Raw genomic sequence first — 17,679 nt, 5'->3', positions numbered from 1 at the left:
ATACCTGGCCTCTGCAATGCTATTGGGTACGCCATTATAACCTTCCACCTGAAAGGCCCATGATGGCCTCCTCACCTCATGTGTAGCCTCCTGAATCCCCACCAGTCTTACCCCGATGGGTTAGACTCGTGCATGCCTCCTTGCCTCCTTCCCGTCACCCTGCTGTGGACAATTTCGATTTTGTGTTTGGTACCCCTGGCTTTGATTGGAATTAGTTTGTGTCATGTTTTGTAAAGTTTTCCTTTCACATGCACATGTCTTGTCTTTCGCTTTGTTTTTCATCTCCAATGGACCTTTCCAACCTGTCAATCACTCGTACAATAATAGCCAATCACATAGCCGCATTGTCTTAACCCCTGGCTTGACACGCCTCTGCCGCCATGTTGTCCCACAAGCAATTGTCAGTAGCGTGCGCTTGGAAAAGTTAATGTTAGGAAGAAAATGGTCCTCAGATGCGCTTGGGGGACGTGCAATTCTGACGAGAGATATCCTGCTAGGTTACAGGCCCGCGTGATTCATTTTCCAAAGCCTAAAACACAGTTGACAAAGTGTCTATGATGGATTAAGGCTTGTGGAAGCGCACACGTACAACTAAATGTGCACAATATCATCAAACACAAGGCTGTATGTTCGAAGGTAAGTGAAGGAAAAGTATCTTCTCTGAGTTTGATTGAATTATTATCAGTACTTTATACATTGCAGGAGAACAACTGTCACTTTGTTAGTGTATCACTGACCTGCTGAATGAAGTGTGTCATGTTTTATGCCGAAGAGTCGAGTTAGTGATACGTAAATGCGCCATGTCATGGAAGAGAAATGTCTATTGACCTAATTGTACCTGTTATGTTCAGTCGCCATTTTGGAAGATTGTGGGGCATGGCATCTGTAGCTAAGGGGGCGGATCTTAAGATTGCCAGTCGTAAAGGTCCATTGTTCTCCTCAGCCCTCAACCAATCAGCTCCCTCCAGCCAGTCGTGTCCTGTCCTGTGCCCCTTTGTCTCATGATTTTGTTTAGTAGTTCATTGGGTTTGTTCAGTCCTTGTCAGAGCATTGTTGCTGTTCCTAGTTTTGCTTCTTGGTGTTACTTTTTATTCGTGTTTTTCTGAAACCTTGTTCATTTAGTATTTAGATTTGTCTAGGATTCTTGTTTTAGCAATATCCCCACCCCTATCCATTGAAACTGTGCATCGATGTACCTATTTAAAATTTAATATTGCATGTTAAAACAAACTCCCCTCACTGCCCCAAGTTCTGTTTTGGTTGCTTCAATGAGGCTTATAATATTTACAAATTAAGTAATCTTTTATAGCTAAAGCAACGGATTGTTCTTCACAAAACAGGTTATGAAAAAAATAATAAATCCCTCCCGCTCACCCACTCTCTCTGAACCTATTTTCTCTGGGCCACCCCATTCCCCATGTCCCACAGGTAAAATTATTATAGTATAAAAAGATGATTAAAATACATAGCAGATGAGAAGTTAGCATTCATCACATTACTTTCTTTACCGAAACTTGATGAATAATAGAGGGAGGGGTTGAGCGCCCAGAGCAGTTTGTTGCGCATCGCCGAGCATGTGCGCAACACTTCTGATCTCAAAGCACATGATCTTTGGGCAATAATGGGCCATACAAATGAGTCAAATGTCAACTATATACAAGACAATAAATAAATCCTAATGCATGACACTGCGGCGAACACCTGGATGCGGGACAGTTGCACGTCTCCCGTCTCTGCCGCGGCCTCGTCGGCCCGACGCAAGGAACCGGGCCGCTGGTCTAGCAGATGGCAGAGAGGTCTTTGAAAAGCCGTGGCCCCGAACGAGCCCCAGGCGGCCTCGTAGGCCTGCACGTGGCCAAGGCTCCACATGCGCCATAAGCCAGAAAGGACATTAAGGGGATAATAGTTAATAGCGAACCAGGTCATTTACTATCATGTGCCTACTTTATGAAGCACAACCGCCACTCCTGTGCACGTCTGAGCGCAGGTTTAACTTTTCAGTGCAGATAAAAGCACGAGAGCCATTCATAGACCGTCACGCTCTTGGATAAACATTGCACAACATTTCAGCTGACTGAACTACTTACAGCTGAGTTGATGAGGAAATACATCAATGAGAATGTTTATCTTTCAGTCGTATGACTGAGCATGGAGCGCTGCGACATTTTCCACTCTGCATGTTATCTATCGCTCCTCTCCGTTCCAAGAGCCAGGGTCATGTGACATGCCATTCCACCGTGGTTAAGGATATAGATGAGGAGATAGCCTCTTTAATATCCAGGAGCCCATTTCTTTTGTGGCTGGCAGGTTGCAGCATGATGACAGCTAAACAAGCCGGCAAACGAGATAGAACATAAGCCACGCTGAGTATGCGAACTCGAGTCAGTCGCCTCCTCGCCAAGGCCCACCAAGCGCTCCTTATGCGCCGTTATCAAGAAAATAACGTCAAAATGTACAGTACTTCTCAACGTTGTAGTACGAGTACCACTAATTGTTCACAGGTTCCTTGTAGTGGGACACAAAAGAATCACAAAATTTAATGTGCAAACCGTCTGGCACGTTAAAGTGGCTTAAACTTATTTTTGGGGTGCAGTAAAGTACATTTATTAAAGGTCCACTGTCATGAAATGCATGATTTTTAGTATGTTATTAAATAATAAACGGCAACCGGTGTGGGCCCATCTGTTTTTTCACCACAAAACGTGATTTGGACATATATGGCCTTTTTGTAACTCCCGCCATGAAAATCCTCTCGAGGGATTTGTTTTTGAGAAGAAGCAGGAAGTGACGTACATGGCAGTAGCGCACTCAAGCAGTCTCGTCTGTTTATCCCAGTTTTACCTGCTGGAAGGTAGCTCGTTGTACCTTTGTGTTAGCCAAAATACCGGCTCATTGTATTGCTGGATATTGCTCCAACACTCGAGAGGATGGATTCGCTCTTCATACTTTTCCAAAAGACCTGGTCCGTCGTAAAGATGGATTGTGCAGGTGCAAACGACGAGAGCTTTGTGGGTTCCAAATGACAGATAGGTGTGTATACAGCTACTAAAAATAATCATAGTTGGGGGCGAGGGGGACGTAATCCATAAGTCAGGGGTGCTATAAATGTGTCTGTGCAACCCCGGCCAAAGCCGTGATCGGCGCATGCGGAGCCGCCGGGGTGGCTTGTTGCGGCGCTGGGCCATGGTGGTTCATCTTCGCCGCGGAGGTGGATCAGACGGCGAGGTGGTTTGGCCACGGCGACGTCGTCGTTGTTGCTCGTGGGTGGCGTTGTTTTTATCACTGCTATGGAAGTGGACCGGACGGGGAGCCGGTTTGGCCACAGCGTCATCGTAGCTCGTGGGCGGCGTTGTTTATCACCGCCGCGGAGGTGGATCGGATGGGCAGGCGGTTTGGCCGCGCCGTCGTCATTGCTTGCGGCCGGTGTCATCGTCGTTCACCACCACCGTTGTTCATTGCCGCCACAGCGGTGGATCAGGCAGGGAGGTTGTTTGGTCCTATGCGGTTTGGCCGTGATCCGCATATCATCTAAATATGGCTGGAAACGATAGGATAATATTTTCCATGGCGTTTGTCCAGTGTGACATCACGGACAGAAGATGCAGGCAATATGGCTACCACTTGAATGTTGAATGAGACTTCCGCAACTCTCCGCATGGATGACGCGCTCTCCGCCCATATTCAATTTTTCGTATAGACATTGAAGTGAATAATGTTATGTTTTTCATTACAATATCTATTTTAGAATGTTTGTAGGCATGACACTTTCACTTTGAAGTTCAACATATGCATTTAATCTTTCATAACGTAACAATATTTTCATAACAAATTTGTATTGAACTTTACTGTGTAATCTGTTTTAATTGAATACTAAGTAGTTTTTTTCTTGTTGTATTTAAGCACAGTGTTATTGGTCATAACATGCATATTTGTAGTGGCTTACAATAATACAGTATTATGAAAAGTAGTGAGAAAAGCAAAAAAAACTCAAAACTTTTAACTTCCTGCTTAGCAACACTTCAGCTGATGAGCTCTCATTTGCCAGTGTCTATCCCTCCACCAATCCATCTTCTTCTGCTTATTGTACAACCAATATTTGACGGGACACATAATAGGATATGACTGTGCATTGCTTTTTATCTAAAAGTGAATTAGGATATCCGTTTTTATTACACAAAGTGAAATCATGTGTTTACCATTTTAACTCTGATAGTGCACTATTCATAATTGGATTCTAGCTGAAGGTTTCCTGCATCATGCCATCACCATCTTGAATATTGGTCTTTAAAAAAAAGTTCTATTCATAAAGACACCCCCCCCCACACACACACACACACAAACATACATACCACCACCACTGCATTATTCCTTGTCTTGTGAAATGACATAGTTTTTAATCATCCAATCCACAAAATGTCTGACTGCATCCGAGTCATTAAAAACACACACACACCTATCATAGCGACTGCCTAGCTATTAGAGAGATGGAAGATGATGGACTAAATAAAGCCATTAGTTACGCAAACCTAATGATCGTCCTATTTGAGTGTCTGAACCTGATCCATTTCCCTTTGCTGGAGGCAAATATCTCCTCCCTCAAATGATTTTCAAGGAATTGAGTAAAAACAAGAGCCACATGGACAACATAAACAACATCAGCAGCCATAATAAAAGGAGCGCAGGCAAAGGCACTCAGGCGATTGCATCCATTACCCCTCTCCACTATGCGGGCCCCTTCATAGGGATTACCCCTGCTTGCAGAGAGGTTGATTATTAGACGCTCGCAAAGGTTTCGTTTGAATCGCCCCAGTTAAACGAGAAATTGCAGGATGAGGAGAGAGGCTAATAACAGTTATTAACCCCGTGCGGGCGGCGGTGTAAAAAGAGCGCCACAATAACGAGGTGCACCACCAAGGTTTGAGGCGCGTCGCAGCTAGCACACCCCCGAGGAGAAGCTAACTTATTAAAATAATGAATTAGCCCACCAGATTACTGCAGCCTGCGGCAAAGGCAATTATCCCACTCCAAATCCCTGGACGGGGCTCCCTAGCGCCACCATAAAACAAGTGCACGAGCGCTTCCCTCCACGCAAATGAATAGGCTGTTAATTAGGAGCTCTCCCGCTGTGGTTAGCCTTCCCGCTGCCATAACAGAAACTACTTCCACAGCAGACAGAGGGGGAGGGGAGGGTTCACAACGAGCATGCGATTAGGAAAGTATGTAAATATATCAAATTGAGACACAGGATGCGAAGAGGCTTGTTTTAACAATGCTGCGTGCGGCCTCAAAGAGACAGTTCACCGACTAAAAGCTTTCTCGTCAACTTGTGCGATTGCTGTCGGGCAACATACATCAGGAAAATTCTTTCTTTATTTTCTAGTTTATCCTATTGCACAAGTAGCAGAAAAATTGGCCACCTGATTCAAACTGAATCAAATGAATAGGCAAGTTAATTTTTCAGTGTAATCTTTTTGTGTCATTATTTGTGTGATGCGCTAATAATGTGTTAGCATTGGGGTTACCAACATTTTTAAAACCGAGAGCTACTTTTTGGGGTACTTATCAATGTGAAAGACTGTGATACTTCTGAACTAAAAGATTTGCTAATTTAACTTCAACTACGTTTCTTCATAATTATTTTTCATTTATTTTTCATCTATGTCAACAAACTGGAAGTCTCTGGAAGAACATTTTCAGAGGTATACTTCTATAACATTTTTGGGAAATCACAATGTCCAACCGCTGGTGAGCTGTGGACAACACACGGGGTTCTTGTGGGCTACCTGGTTGTCCCCAGGCACCACGTTGGTGACCCCTGACCTCGCATCTTCCAAAGCATGCAAAGTGCACCATGAGATTTCTTCCCGATACAATCACAGACCCAATAGTTACACCAGAATATGTGAAGAGTGTAATACATTCTGTTAAGACAGACCGATTGTTTATTTCTTTTTTTTTCTTTTTTTTTTTTTTTTGCTGTAGATTGTCCTTGAATTTGTAAACGTCCTTCTAAATGGTGCAGAATATTGTTCCCTCAAGTTTTTCTCAATGATATGAATAATATTGTGAATATAAAAGGAATGAAAATGCATTACCCAAAAAAATAATACGATTCGTTTAATATCAGCCTGTAGGGCTTTTCCTATACTTTCCTGTGCCCCTGCCAGCCTAGGATAACCAACCAGTCACCGATTTAATTTCGCTTCAACCAAAAATATGGCCTGGCTATAATTTCTGGGGCAATTGTATAACCCTTTGTTATTAAAAAAAATGCTTTCTGTCACCTTGTCTTGTGATTACATCTTGTAATAACTGTACATAGTTAGGCTAGACTCACCTTGTCCTGCTTTCTATCACAAAGCAGTTTATAATGCAAAGACGGCTGCAAATGCACCTCAGTTATGTATTGAGTTATTATGAATGGCCTGAGAAACGTACGGTATATTTTTTACATCTTATACATTTTCTTCCATTTGACTGGTTAATGTTTCCTTGTCATTGTACAGTACTGCATGATTATTCTATCTCAATATAGTTATTTTGGAAAAAAAAAATAGATGGGTTTGGACAGCACTAATATTGAGCAAGCAACACGCTCTATGGAGTGACTTGGTCCCAAGAGGCTGATCATGGAGTCACACAGAAATACCCGACCCGGAACAAGAACATTATACCGGTGTACCGTATGAATATGCCTGCAAGGCTTGACATGAATGCAATTTCACATCATTTGAATGCCTTTCATGAGGCACGGACTCTTTTGAGCTCTCTTAAAAAAGCTCATCCACCATGCTAGCTCGCCAGTGGCGCCGGGTACAGAGGAATCATGTCGACAGGCCCAATTAATGATGGGCGTCTGCGTACGAATGAATGAGGAGCTTTGAGAGGATTCCTCCACCTTAAATCCCCCTGTGCTGCATCTCCCAGCCTGCCTGTGAAGAACAATCAAACGGCAGTAACCCCCTCCTATTTATCACTTTAAGACATTAGCCAGACATGGACCTGAATATTAACCAGCTCCTTTTCCAGAAGAGTCCCACACCAAAGGCTGCGTGTGGCAACATACATTTTTAATCACAAGGGAGAAGTGGGCCTTTCAATCGCTCTCATCTATTATTGTATGTTTGACTTGACTGTCTTTTATTTTTACCTCTGGCCCTACGAAAACACTAAACAAACTCCTATCACAACTAACTCCCTTCTGTCTTTCTACCGCAAGTTTCATTCTGATCATGTTGCCTTTTAATGCAAAGCAGGATGTACTTTTGCAATATTCTACGACCCTCTTTGTAGGACAAGTGGGCCAAGGAAGTGAAGCGTTGAGGCCCAGGTTCTACTGCTTAATTGGAGTCATGTTCGGCAGGGCCTGGAGCCGCTCTCCTCTCTGCATCGGGGCCATCGTGATGCCGGGCCTGTGGTGAGAGAAAGAAAGGTGGGGCATGGGTACCAAGCATGCAGGGAAATGATATGTTCACCCATTCTCCCTTCGGGCCTCTCCCATTGTGACACACATGGCACCTTGGTAACAAGGTCACTTGACTGTAGTGGCACCACACGGGTGATCTGGCCTTATTATCAGGGGACAAGACATTTTAAAGAAGAATGTAATGGGAAATGTGACGTTAAATTATTCAGAAAAGAGGACATGGTTGTCTCACGCTATGAACATGGTGCAGTTATGGTATGAGAGCAACCTGACTCCAATTGGCAGTTCATCCATTTTCGGTTGTCCTTTTTAGCTTCACGGGTGAGCTGAGGCCCATCTGACTTTGGGCAAGATTTGCAGTACACCCTGGAATGGTTTCCTGTCAATCACAGGGCACACCAACAACAGCAATTCACTCTCACATACACACCTACTTCATTTAGAGTCTTTCATAAACCCGACCAGCATGTTTTGCGAATGCGGGAGCGAACCGTAGAACCTGGAGAAATCACACGCAAACTCGGGCGAAGCATGAAGTGCCTTACAGGTCTTAGTCAAGGTTTGAACCAAGAACCTTTAACTGTGAGACGAAGGTGCTAGCCGGATGATATATCAAGCCATATCACTCCTTGGTTAAATTCGTAGGGACACGGTTTGTGACTTAGAATGAATTCTAATAAGAAAAGATTTTTTTTTTTTTTTTTGCAATATATGAATGAAAAAGTACCATTCAACATTTTGGGGTGATATTCATTGAAAAGAAAAAGATACCTCAAAGAGTGTGAACAATTGACCTGAAAATCTTACGGCACTATCCAGTTTCAAAATGTTTTAAAAATAATGGAAATAAAATCATGATTTGGATAGCAGATAATACCATGGAAATAATGACAATGGTTCAAGATGCCAAAGAACAATCCTGAAGACAAGTTCTCCGTCTGATTTACAATGTAGAAATTAAAAAAGCTTTCTCAGCAATAGCCATCTGAGTTGTCTATCTTTCACTTGTGCGGGTTGCCATTTATTAATCATTGTTTATGGGGAAATTACAGAAATCCGCTAAATGAGGTAACGCCATGCATGGGCTGGCACTGCACTGCCAGCATTTATCAATCACACTCTCTCTGTGTTACGAAAGTGAAAACTCAGGAAAGTCATTTGCACCCGATGAAAGTTTTCCTTTGGAAATTTTGCCTTCCATTAAGAACCAAATTAACCACTACACCACCGCTTTTCTTGAACATACACCCACCAATGAGCGACTGTTGCTAATGTGTGATTTATTATGTTCTTTGTATGGTTGTATCACAGCTTCTGCTTGGTTTCTTCTCTCCGCTGTGGGTCCACAGTATGTGTGCATGTTCATTTTGTGAGTGTGTGATGGTGGGGGTGAAACACATAAGGCAGCCATCATTCAGTGATGGTTGGTGGTCACATGTGACAGCAGGTGACCAGTGTCAGACAAGAAAGGTCATTTCTGGCTTACACATCTTCAAAAACCCTGCAGAGTAGCAAACGTATTTCAAACACATGACATCCTTCTACTTCAATAACGTAATTGTTTAATATTTCAAGTTGTTTGTTGACTAAATGAGTGAATTAAGTTAAAGTGGATGTCAACCAGCTCTATCCACTTTTTTTTTTCCTCCTGAATTTTGCCAGCTCTCAGCAGTTCTTCCTGTACCTCCATGGACCAGATGATCAAGTCCGCTTGCAACATTCACTCCTCTCTCTAAGAGGTACTGTATGTGCCTGATTGTCTATTAAATGATGCACACTTAATCAAACTTATATGCATTTATGCATCGTTCAGACCATTTTTTTTGTGTTCTGATGGCATAACATCCATTCATCCATTTTCTACCACTTTTCCGCGTCAGCTCACGGGGAAAGTAGCTTCAGCAGGGATACTCAGACTTCCCTTTCCCCAGCCACTTCTTCCAGCTCTTCAGGAGGGATCCTGTGGCGTTCCCAAGCCAGCCAGGAAACATAGTCTGTCCAACATGTCCTGGGTCATCCCCAGGGTCTCATTCCGATGGCACATGCCCGGAACACATCACCTGGGATGCGTCCGGGAGGCATCCAAATGAGATGCCCCAGCCACCTCATCAGGCTGCTCTCAATGGGGAGGAGCAGCGGCTCGACACTGAGCCCCTCTCGGACCTCCGAGCTTCTCACCCTATCTCTAAGGGAGAGCCCGGACACCCTATGGAGGAAACAAATTTTGGCCGCTTGTATCCGGGATCTTGTTCTTTCGGTCACGACCCACAGCTCATGCTCATAGGTGTGGGTAGGAACTAGATCGGCTGGTAAATTGAGAGCTTCGCCTTTTGACTTAGCTCCCTCTTTACCACAACAGGTTAGGGGTTAGAATTTCTGTAGCCGGGGATCGGATCGCCAAGGTCCCCGCCACCAAGCTCACATCACACCCAACCCCTATGGCCCCTCTCGCAGGTGGTGACCCCATGGGGAGGGGTCCCATGTCACCCTTTCGGGTTGTGCCCGGCCGAGCCCCATTGGCGGAGGCCTGGCCACCAGGTGCTCACCTTCCAGTCCCACTTCCAGGCCTGGCTCCAGAGGGGGGCCCCGGTGCCCCGCATCCGTGCAAGGGAAACCAAGATCTGATTTTTGTACTCGTCATAGGGGTTTTGGAGTCGTACTTTGTCTGGTCCCTCACCTCGGACCTTTTTGCCATGGGTGACCCTACCAGACAACTTAGCTCTTAGCTCCACAAATCCATCCACCACGATAAGGTGATGCCTCGAGGAGGAATGACATAACAATCCCTGTGAATTGTCTCTATTACTAGATAATGCAAACATAAAAACCTTTAATTATTAGAGCAATCAACATCATCATCAGGTCACATATCAAGTTCAACATCATTACCATTAACGTGACAGCTTTCTATGTGGAGCCAGATTTACAGTACTACAAGATTATAACTATTGCGTATATATCCGTTTATTTATGTGTCAACTTGTAAAAATTGGAATTATGGAGGCATGTATGGTCCCAGTAGTCCTATTTTAACATGCACAAATTCCTGGCAACGTATACATATCTTCTTTTCCTTTCGGCTTGTCCCATTAGGGGTCGCCACAGCGTGTTATCTTTTGCCATCTTAGCCTATCTACTGCATCTTCCTCTCTAACCCCAACTGCCCTCATGTCTTCCCTCACCACATCCATAAACCTTCTCTTTGGTCTTCCTCTCGCCCTTTTGCCTGGCAGCTCCATCCTCAGCACCCTACCACCAATATACTCACTCTCTCGCCTCTGAACATGTCCAAACCATCGAAGTCTGCTCTCTCGAACCTTGTCAGCAAAACATCCAACTTTGGCTGTCCCTCTAATGAGCTCATTTCTAATCCTATCCAACCTGCTCACTCCGAGCGAAAACCTCAACATCTTCATTTCTGACACCTCCAGTTCTTCTTCCTGTTGTTTCTTCAGTGCCACCGTCTCTAATCCGTACATCATAGCCGGACTCACCACTGTTTTGTAAACTTTGCCCTTCATCCTAGCAGAGACTCTTCTGTCACATAACACACCAGACACCTTCCGCCAACTGTTCCAACCTCCTTGGACCTGTTTCTTCACTTCCACACTCACCATTGCTCTGGATTGTTGACCCTAAATATTTGAAGTCGTCCACCCTCGCTATCTCTTATCCCTGTAGCCTCACTTTTCCCCCTCCACTTTTCTCATTCACGCACATATATTCTGTTTTACTTCGGCTAATCTTCATTCCTCTCTTTTCCAGTGCATGTCTCCATCTTTCTAATTGTTCCTCTGCATGCTCCCTTCTTTCACTGCATATCACAATATCATCTGCGAACATCATGGCCCAAGGGGATTCCAGTCTAACCTCATCTGTCAGCCTATCCAGTACCACTGCAAACAGGAAGGGGCTCAGAGCTGATCCCTGATGCAGTCCCACCTCCACCTTAAATTCCTCTGGCACACCTAAGGCACACCTCACCATTGTTCTGCTGCCATCATACATGTCCTGTACTATTTTAACATACTTCTCTGCCACACCAGACGTACTTATGCAGTACCACAGTTCCTCTCTTGGTATCTGTCATAGGCTTTCTCTAGATCCACAAAGACACAATGTAGCTCCTTCTGACCTTCTCTGTACTTTTCCACTAGCATCCTCAAGGCAAATAATGCATCTGTGGTACTCTTTCTAGGCAACGTATACACACACACACACACACACACATATATATATATATATATATATATGTATATATACATACATACATATACGTTACGTTTTTAACTTTAATATATATATATCTTTAAAGTTAAAAAAAAAGGAAATAATGTACACAAAATAAAGTAACAGTGGTGGGTGGGAGTTAACTGGGGAGTGGCGTTGAGTCCCCGTGGCCTCCTCTGGATCGTCGCTTTTTGGGACCTGTCGAAGCGTCTTTTTCTCTGGGTGTGTGCCCGCTCACTCGTTGCGACAAATAACTTACTATAACTATACAAATTTCTTGGGTATCCCGTCACTTACACTATGGTACTACAGATGTTTCCAATTTACAGTACATATCCTCTCCCACAATGCTTCAATTGTACATTTCCCTTGTGTCCCTGTCTTGTCCAATGCTGTCCTATATTGTCCTGTCTTTTCCTCACTGGGTTTAGCACTACTGACCCATACAGCACTCTAATCCAATGTATCATTGTACTCATTATTTTATGCTTTACTTTCCTCATCTTGTTTACAGCTAGTACTTTGTATTTTGTTGTCTTCTTTTTCTACATTATTTACCGTATTTTCCGCACTATGAGGCGCACCTAAAAGCCTTTAATTTTCTCAAAAGCCGAGGGTGCACCTTATATATGGATCAATATTGGGCCTTTAGTGCAGCTAGATATAATGGATGCATAACGTAACCCCAACCTCTACTGTAGTGTCTATTCTACGCGCCTTATAAACCAGTGCACCTTATAGTGTGGTGCGTCTTATATATGGGAAAAGTTTTAAAATGGGCCATTCATTGTCGGTGCGCCATATAAAAAATATCAAAAAATATCCATTAGAATGCAAATAAATCACAATTGCATCTTAAAAAGTTCACTGTGACACAATAAAACTGTTCTGGCCTTAAAGGGATACAGGTCTTCCTTTCTGCTTGATCTTACAGCCAAACAGGACAGAAAGACAAACAAGCAAAAAGGCTGAGGATTGAGATTTTACTGTTCACTCATCCCAATTTATTTTCACCGATTTTTCTACTACTGATAGTTCACAAGCAACACTCCGACTTCAAAAGTGAAGTACTTGAACAAATGGTGGAACTGAACGTCACAATGAAGCTCTACAAAGCCGATGGCAGCCACGGAGGGCAGCGATAATTCTGTGCAGGTTAAACACTCAGAAGGCTCCCTTTGACATTTGATACCACATCTTTAACAAAACATCTATAACTCCCTCAAATGTTTTAGTTGTTGTTTTTGTTTGACTATTAAGAGGGATAATATCTGTCGGATGGAGATTAGCTATGAAGTTTTACGTCGGCAACCTTTGTACGAGCCCCTCCATTGTGGAAAAAGGTCACTGATAGGAAGGCAGATAGAACGGATCAATAAGAAGTGCAGTTTTCTCCTAAGGCATTCTTTCATATCTCCCTTGTTTGTGCTTTCAAGGGGTCGGGGGTAGGGCCCGGTAAAGTGGTAGCGTGGGTGGGCTTTTACCCCCTTTATCAATCGGGATTTTAATTACACACGTCTGGAGCGACAGCTAGATTAGAAACCAATCGACGCTATCGGCCACAAAATCTAATTACTGTTTATTGACAGATAAGGGCAGCCCCCTCCCCCACTCCCCGTCACTTTTCCAAATAAGATAACCCCCCCACCCCCCACCCTCCTCGTGCACAATGAAGAGCAGCTCATAGTGTCACGAAAGACTCTATGATAAGTAAACCACCACCAGAGAATTCCACCATGCTTATATGGCGAGACGTTACCTCTAAGGACTTCTCTCTGATGGATAACAGCGGATCAGGGCGAGAGAGTGGAATGACACCCTTCTTTCTCAAAGAAGCAGAAAACGCGTGACAGTGAATTGTTATTACCCTTCCTTACATATTCTAATTCCTCCTCTTTACACATCAATCAATAAAACCTAAATGATGACTAATGAGTGACCTTTAACCCCATAGGAAGCAAGCAGGTAAACCGTCCCGCTTCCCGAGGACACATCTCCCGAGAGGATGTTTCATGGTCATACTACAAGATGTCCCACTCTCTGCTCACTCTCGACCACCCCCCTTCCCACCCTTTGCCAACCATCGCCCGTCTCGTCCGTTTTGCAGCCTCCGCGGCCGCGCTTTGCCTTTAAAGCCGAGAATGTGCCTCAGGTAAATATGGGAGTAAATGATTGGATTATTGTTCTTTCATTTGGCTGTGTAGTAATGGCTGGATTATAAACATTGCAGGATATAGATTTCCTGTCAGATCCTATGAATCAGACATCCTTATCTCATTTCCAGACTGCGGCTCCACCCAGTGCAGCCGCATGCGCCGGCGCGCAGACGCGCACGTGCACACGCAAACACACACAATGGCAGATACAGTACACGCGGCGGGTGATTGAAGCCGAGGGAGAGACGGGGAGACTCTCGCCACCGAGCACAACAACCGGCAGTCCGAAGTCCATTTGAAGATTTCAAAAACCACTTAAGCCCCCTGTCCATATTTGTTAAGCACGGAAATCTAAGGGCCGCGGTTGCATGGAATTCAAAGAGAGAGAGCGGGGATGGCAACGCAGGCCGCATCAAAGAGCAGGGGAAGGGGAGTAAGATGTCTCCTAAATGACATTTGGGGGGGGGGGGCTGGATTGAAGGTTGCCGACAGTAGGTGGAGAGCAAGCGTTGGTTCGAACCTTCTGGTTCAGTTTAAATCGCAATCACAGGTCCAAATGCTCAGGTTTGAATTATGCGGCAGGTTGTTGCACGACCGGAGATGGATGCCCGGTTCCTCCGAAGATGGCAGCAAGATAACGGCGCTGCTGCCCAACATGTTTCACGTCTGTCACTCGATTGTACTTCTTTTTTTTTTATTACTGCATTTCTTTCGCTGCAGTACCAACAGTGTAACTGAGTTAAAGAGCTGAGCGGAGCAGCAGATCCCGCACTTGAGGCTTTGCAGAAGAATCCATCAAAAAGTGCGCTTGCAACTGCACAACATAGCAGTCGACAAAACAATACATGCCATACACAGGGTTTAAAAGTAGGAGAATAAATATGTAATATATCAAGAGATATCGCTTGTGTGTGTTTTTGCGCGCGTCTCTCTGTGTGTGCTCCTTCATCCTTTCTAATTTGAAAGTGCTTTAGCTTGACTTGTGTCAAAAATGTATTTTTAGAGCACTTCACTTGTTAAGCATCGGGCCATCAGAGCAAGCAGCAGAGAGCGATAATCGCAGTTTGATTGAGGATGACTTTGAGAGAGGCCACACACACACACACACACACACACCCTATTAAATTCCACTTGGAGAGAACAATTGGTTGCTTTCAACATTGCCACATTTATTTGTTATATCTGTATCTATAAAAGCAAAGTTCCACACCTGAGTTTGGTTACTGACTATTTGGTTTGTAGTTATTGGTGGTGAAAATGTCAAATGCAGACTTAAACTGTTGTATGAAACACTATTTTTCCAAAATGGTGTCATTCCTTTTCCCATTTCCTATTTATTTATTCCTATTTTGAGACAAATGAAATGTAAATTTGCCTGTGATTTACCTGTAAAATTAAGAAAACTTAATTGTAAACTGTTAAAACAATGTAATAACTCTGTCTGAACATTCATTCATTAATCTTTTTTTCTGCTTCTCCTCACAAGGGTCAATGGCATACTGGATTCTATCTCACCTATCTTCAGGTGAGAGGCGGGGTCACTCTTAACTGGTCACCACCCAATCCCAGGGCACATATAAACAACCATACGCACTCACATTCACACCTACGGGCAATTTAGAGTGGTTCTCCTTATGGTTGGCCGGAATCCGAAATCTTTCCAAATGTTTTTTTGTATCCCTTTCCAGACTAATAAATGTCTATTACTTCACTTCTCGACTGTTCTGGAATTTCTTTGGATCTTGTTAATTTGTAGTAACTTTTTTAGATCTTGTTTGATTTGATTTTGTCGAGAAAAATTCAGTTCAAGTGGTGGATCAGCTGGGAAAGTGTTGGCGTCACAGTTCTGAGGACCCGGGTTCAATCCCGGCCCCGCCTATGTGGAGTTTGCATGTTTTCTCTGGGCACTCCGGTTTCCTCCCACATCCCAAAAACGTGCAACATTAAGTGGACACTCTAAATTGTCCCAAAGTGTGATTGTGAGTGCGGCTGTTTGTCTCCAAGGGCCCTGCGATTGGCTGGCAACCAGTTCAGGGTGTACCCCGCCTGACAGCTGGGATAGGCTCCAGCACTCCCCGTGACTCTCGTGAGGATAAGCGGCAAAGAAAATGGATGGATGGATGATTTTTTCAATTAAACTGTGAATTGAATTGTGATTTCTGAATTGATTGATGTGATCAGTGAAAATTAACCTAACCTTGTCATTATCCACATTTAATTCATGATTTTTAAAAAGTGGCATTATTTTTTCACACTGGCCCAAGGCCAACTGTGAAGGTTGTTTTTTTTTAATGAATAAATGAAATCAATTCTAAACAGCATTTTACGTTCCTTTGAGTTATATTTGTCGGGTATTTGAATTTGTTTGATGCTCTTAAATATTAAAGTAGGGAAACTATGTAAAAGTATAAGAATTTGAGAACGGGTCCACTAATTTTTCACTGTACTGCATAATAAATAGCTTCTTTCGGTGTGTCTGTAGAGAACTTTCATTCAAAGGGAAAAAAGAACCTGCTTGGATCAGCGGCGAAGGTTCAAAATCCGCAACATTAAGAGCCCCGTCTAAGGTGCATCTCATCCACCCCTGTGGCTGTGGCAGCAGAGAACTTTTCACCCTCCTTTGTTATTTCAACCCCAGAAATACGGGAGCCCACTTCAGCGTCCCAGATCTCTGCTTCCTCATAGGAAGGTGTGTCAGTTGAGCTGAAATCTTCAAAGTGTTCATCCATTCGATTCACAACGTCCCGAGTTGAGGTCAGCAGCGGCCCATCCTCACTATCCAGATGGTGCATTGGTTCTCTTTCCTTAGACACCAGCTGGGGGGACCACAATCCAAACCCAAAGTTTTTTCTCCATGGCATCACCAAACTCCTCCCATGGCCACAATGTTCCTCAGCGAGCACCAAAGCTCCATTGCACTCGCCCTGCCAGTATGAACCAGCCGCCTCCAGAGTCCCACAGTCTCCTTCATCTTGATACCTATCCTAAACTCTTTAACTTTGCAACTGTGGGTTTCTATTACAAGGTCCATTTCTACAACTAAAAGACAAGTTATGGCTACAACCTGAAAAATGCATCTTAGATGCAAGAATTTACGGAACAGCGCGGTGTCGTTATTTAAATTCCCATTTTAAGTTTTGTGTTATTCGAGGTACCGGAATAACATGAAACAAAGCACTGTGGGGTTCACGACTAGCAGGAAATTACTGTCGGTGTAATGAATCCCACTTCCCACAAGATGACCATTCCAAACACAGTCTGATATGTCGTATTTGTAAAAAATAAAAACCAAGATGTTTGTTATTGTTAAATTTAGGGCTAGGGTTGGGATTAGAATGGGTCAGGTTTAGGATTAGAGGGAGTTAGGATTAGTGGGATTCATATTTATGATGCCTGCGATTGACTGGCAACCAGTTCAGGGTGTACCCCGCCTCCTGCCTGTTGACAGCTGGGATAGGCTCCAGCATGCCCCGTGACCCTTGTGAGGATAAGCGGTGAAGAAAATGGATGGATGGATGGATATTTATGATGCCACAATTGAATTATATCATTTCCCAGCCAGAACCAGTAGGGCATGTTCTACTGGGATACAGCAGCCAATTATATCGCAGCGTGGTGTGTTGTGCATCCAGTATTATTGGCGTGGGATGTGCCTATAACATAAGTGGGATTCTTCAAATGCACCAGTATGAGCCACAGGTTGAATAACGCGGTTGTGTTTAATAAATGGCTTACTTAAACCTGAAAAGCCTCTGTTATGCAAACATAACCGAATATGGCTGTGACATTCTGGATAACCCTGCTGCCGGATAGCGACGTCCAGATATGTTAGCCAGCGATCCAGGAGGTGGCTATTGTCTGGAATAT

The 17,679-nt window shown here is 43.9% G+C and overlaps 1 protein-coding gene across 4 annotated transcripts in view; it reads left to right on the top strand.

Moving 5' to 3' along the window:
• The window catches only part of esrrb (estrogen-related receptor beta), a 141,470-nt gene that overhangs the window by 73,359 nt on the left and 50,432 nt on the right, over positions 1–17,679 (top strand). The window lies entirely within an intron of this gene.

The sequence above is a fragment of the Syngnathoides biaculeatus genome, chromosome 15, assembly GCF_019802595.1.
Source record: "Syngnathoides biaculeatus isolate LvHL_M chromosome 15, ASM1980259v1, whole genome shotgun sequence".
Taxonomy (NCBI): domain Eukaryota; kingdom Metazoa; phylum Chordata; class Actinopteri; order Syngnathiformes; family Syngnathidae; genus Syngnathoides; species Syngnathoides biaculeatus.
The sequence above is the reverse complement of the archived record's forward strand: the minus strand, read 5'-3'. Positions and strand labels throughout refer to the sequence as shown.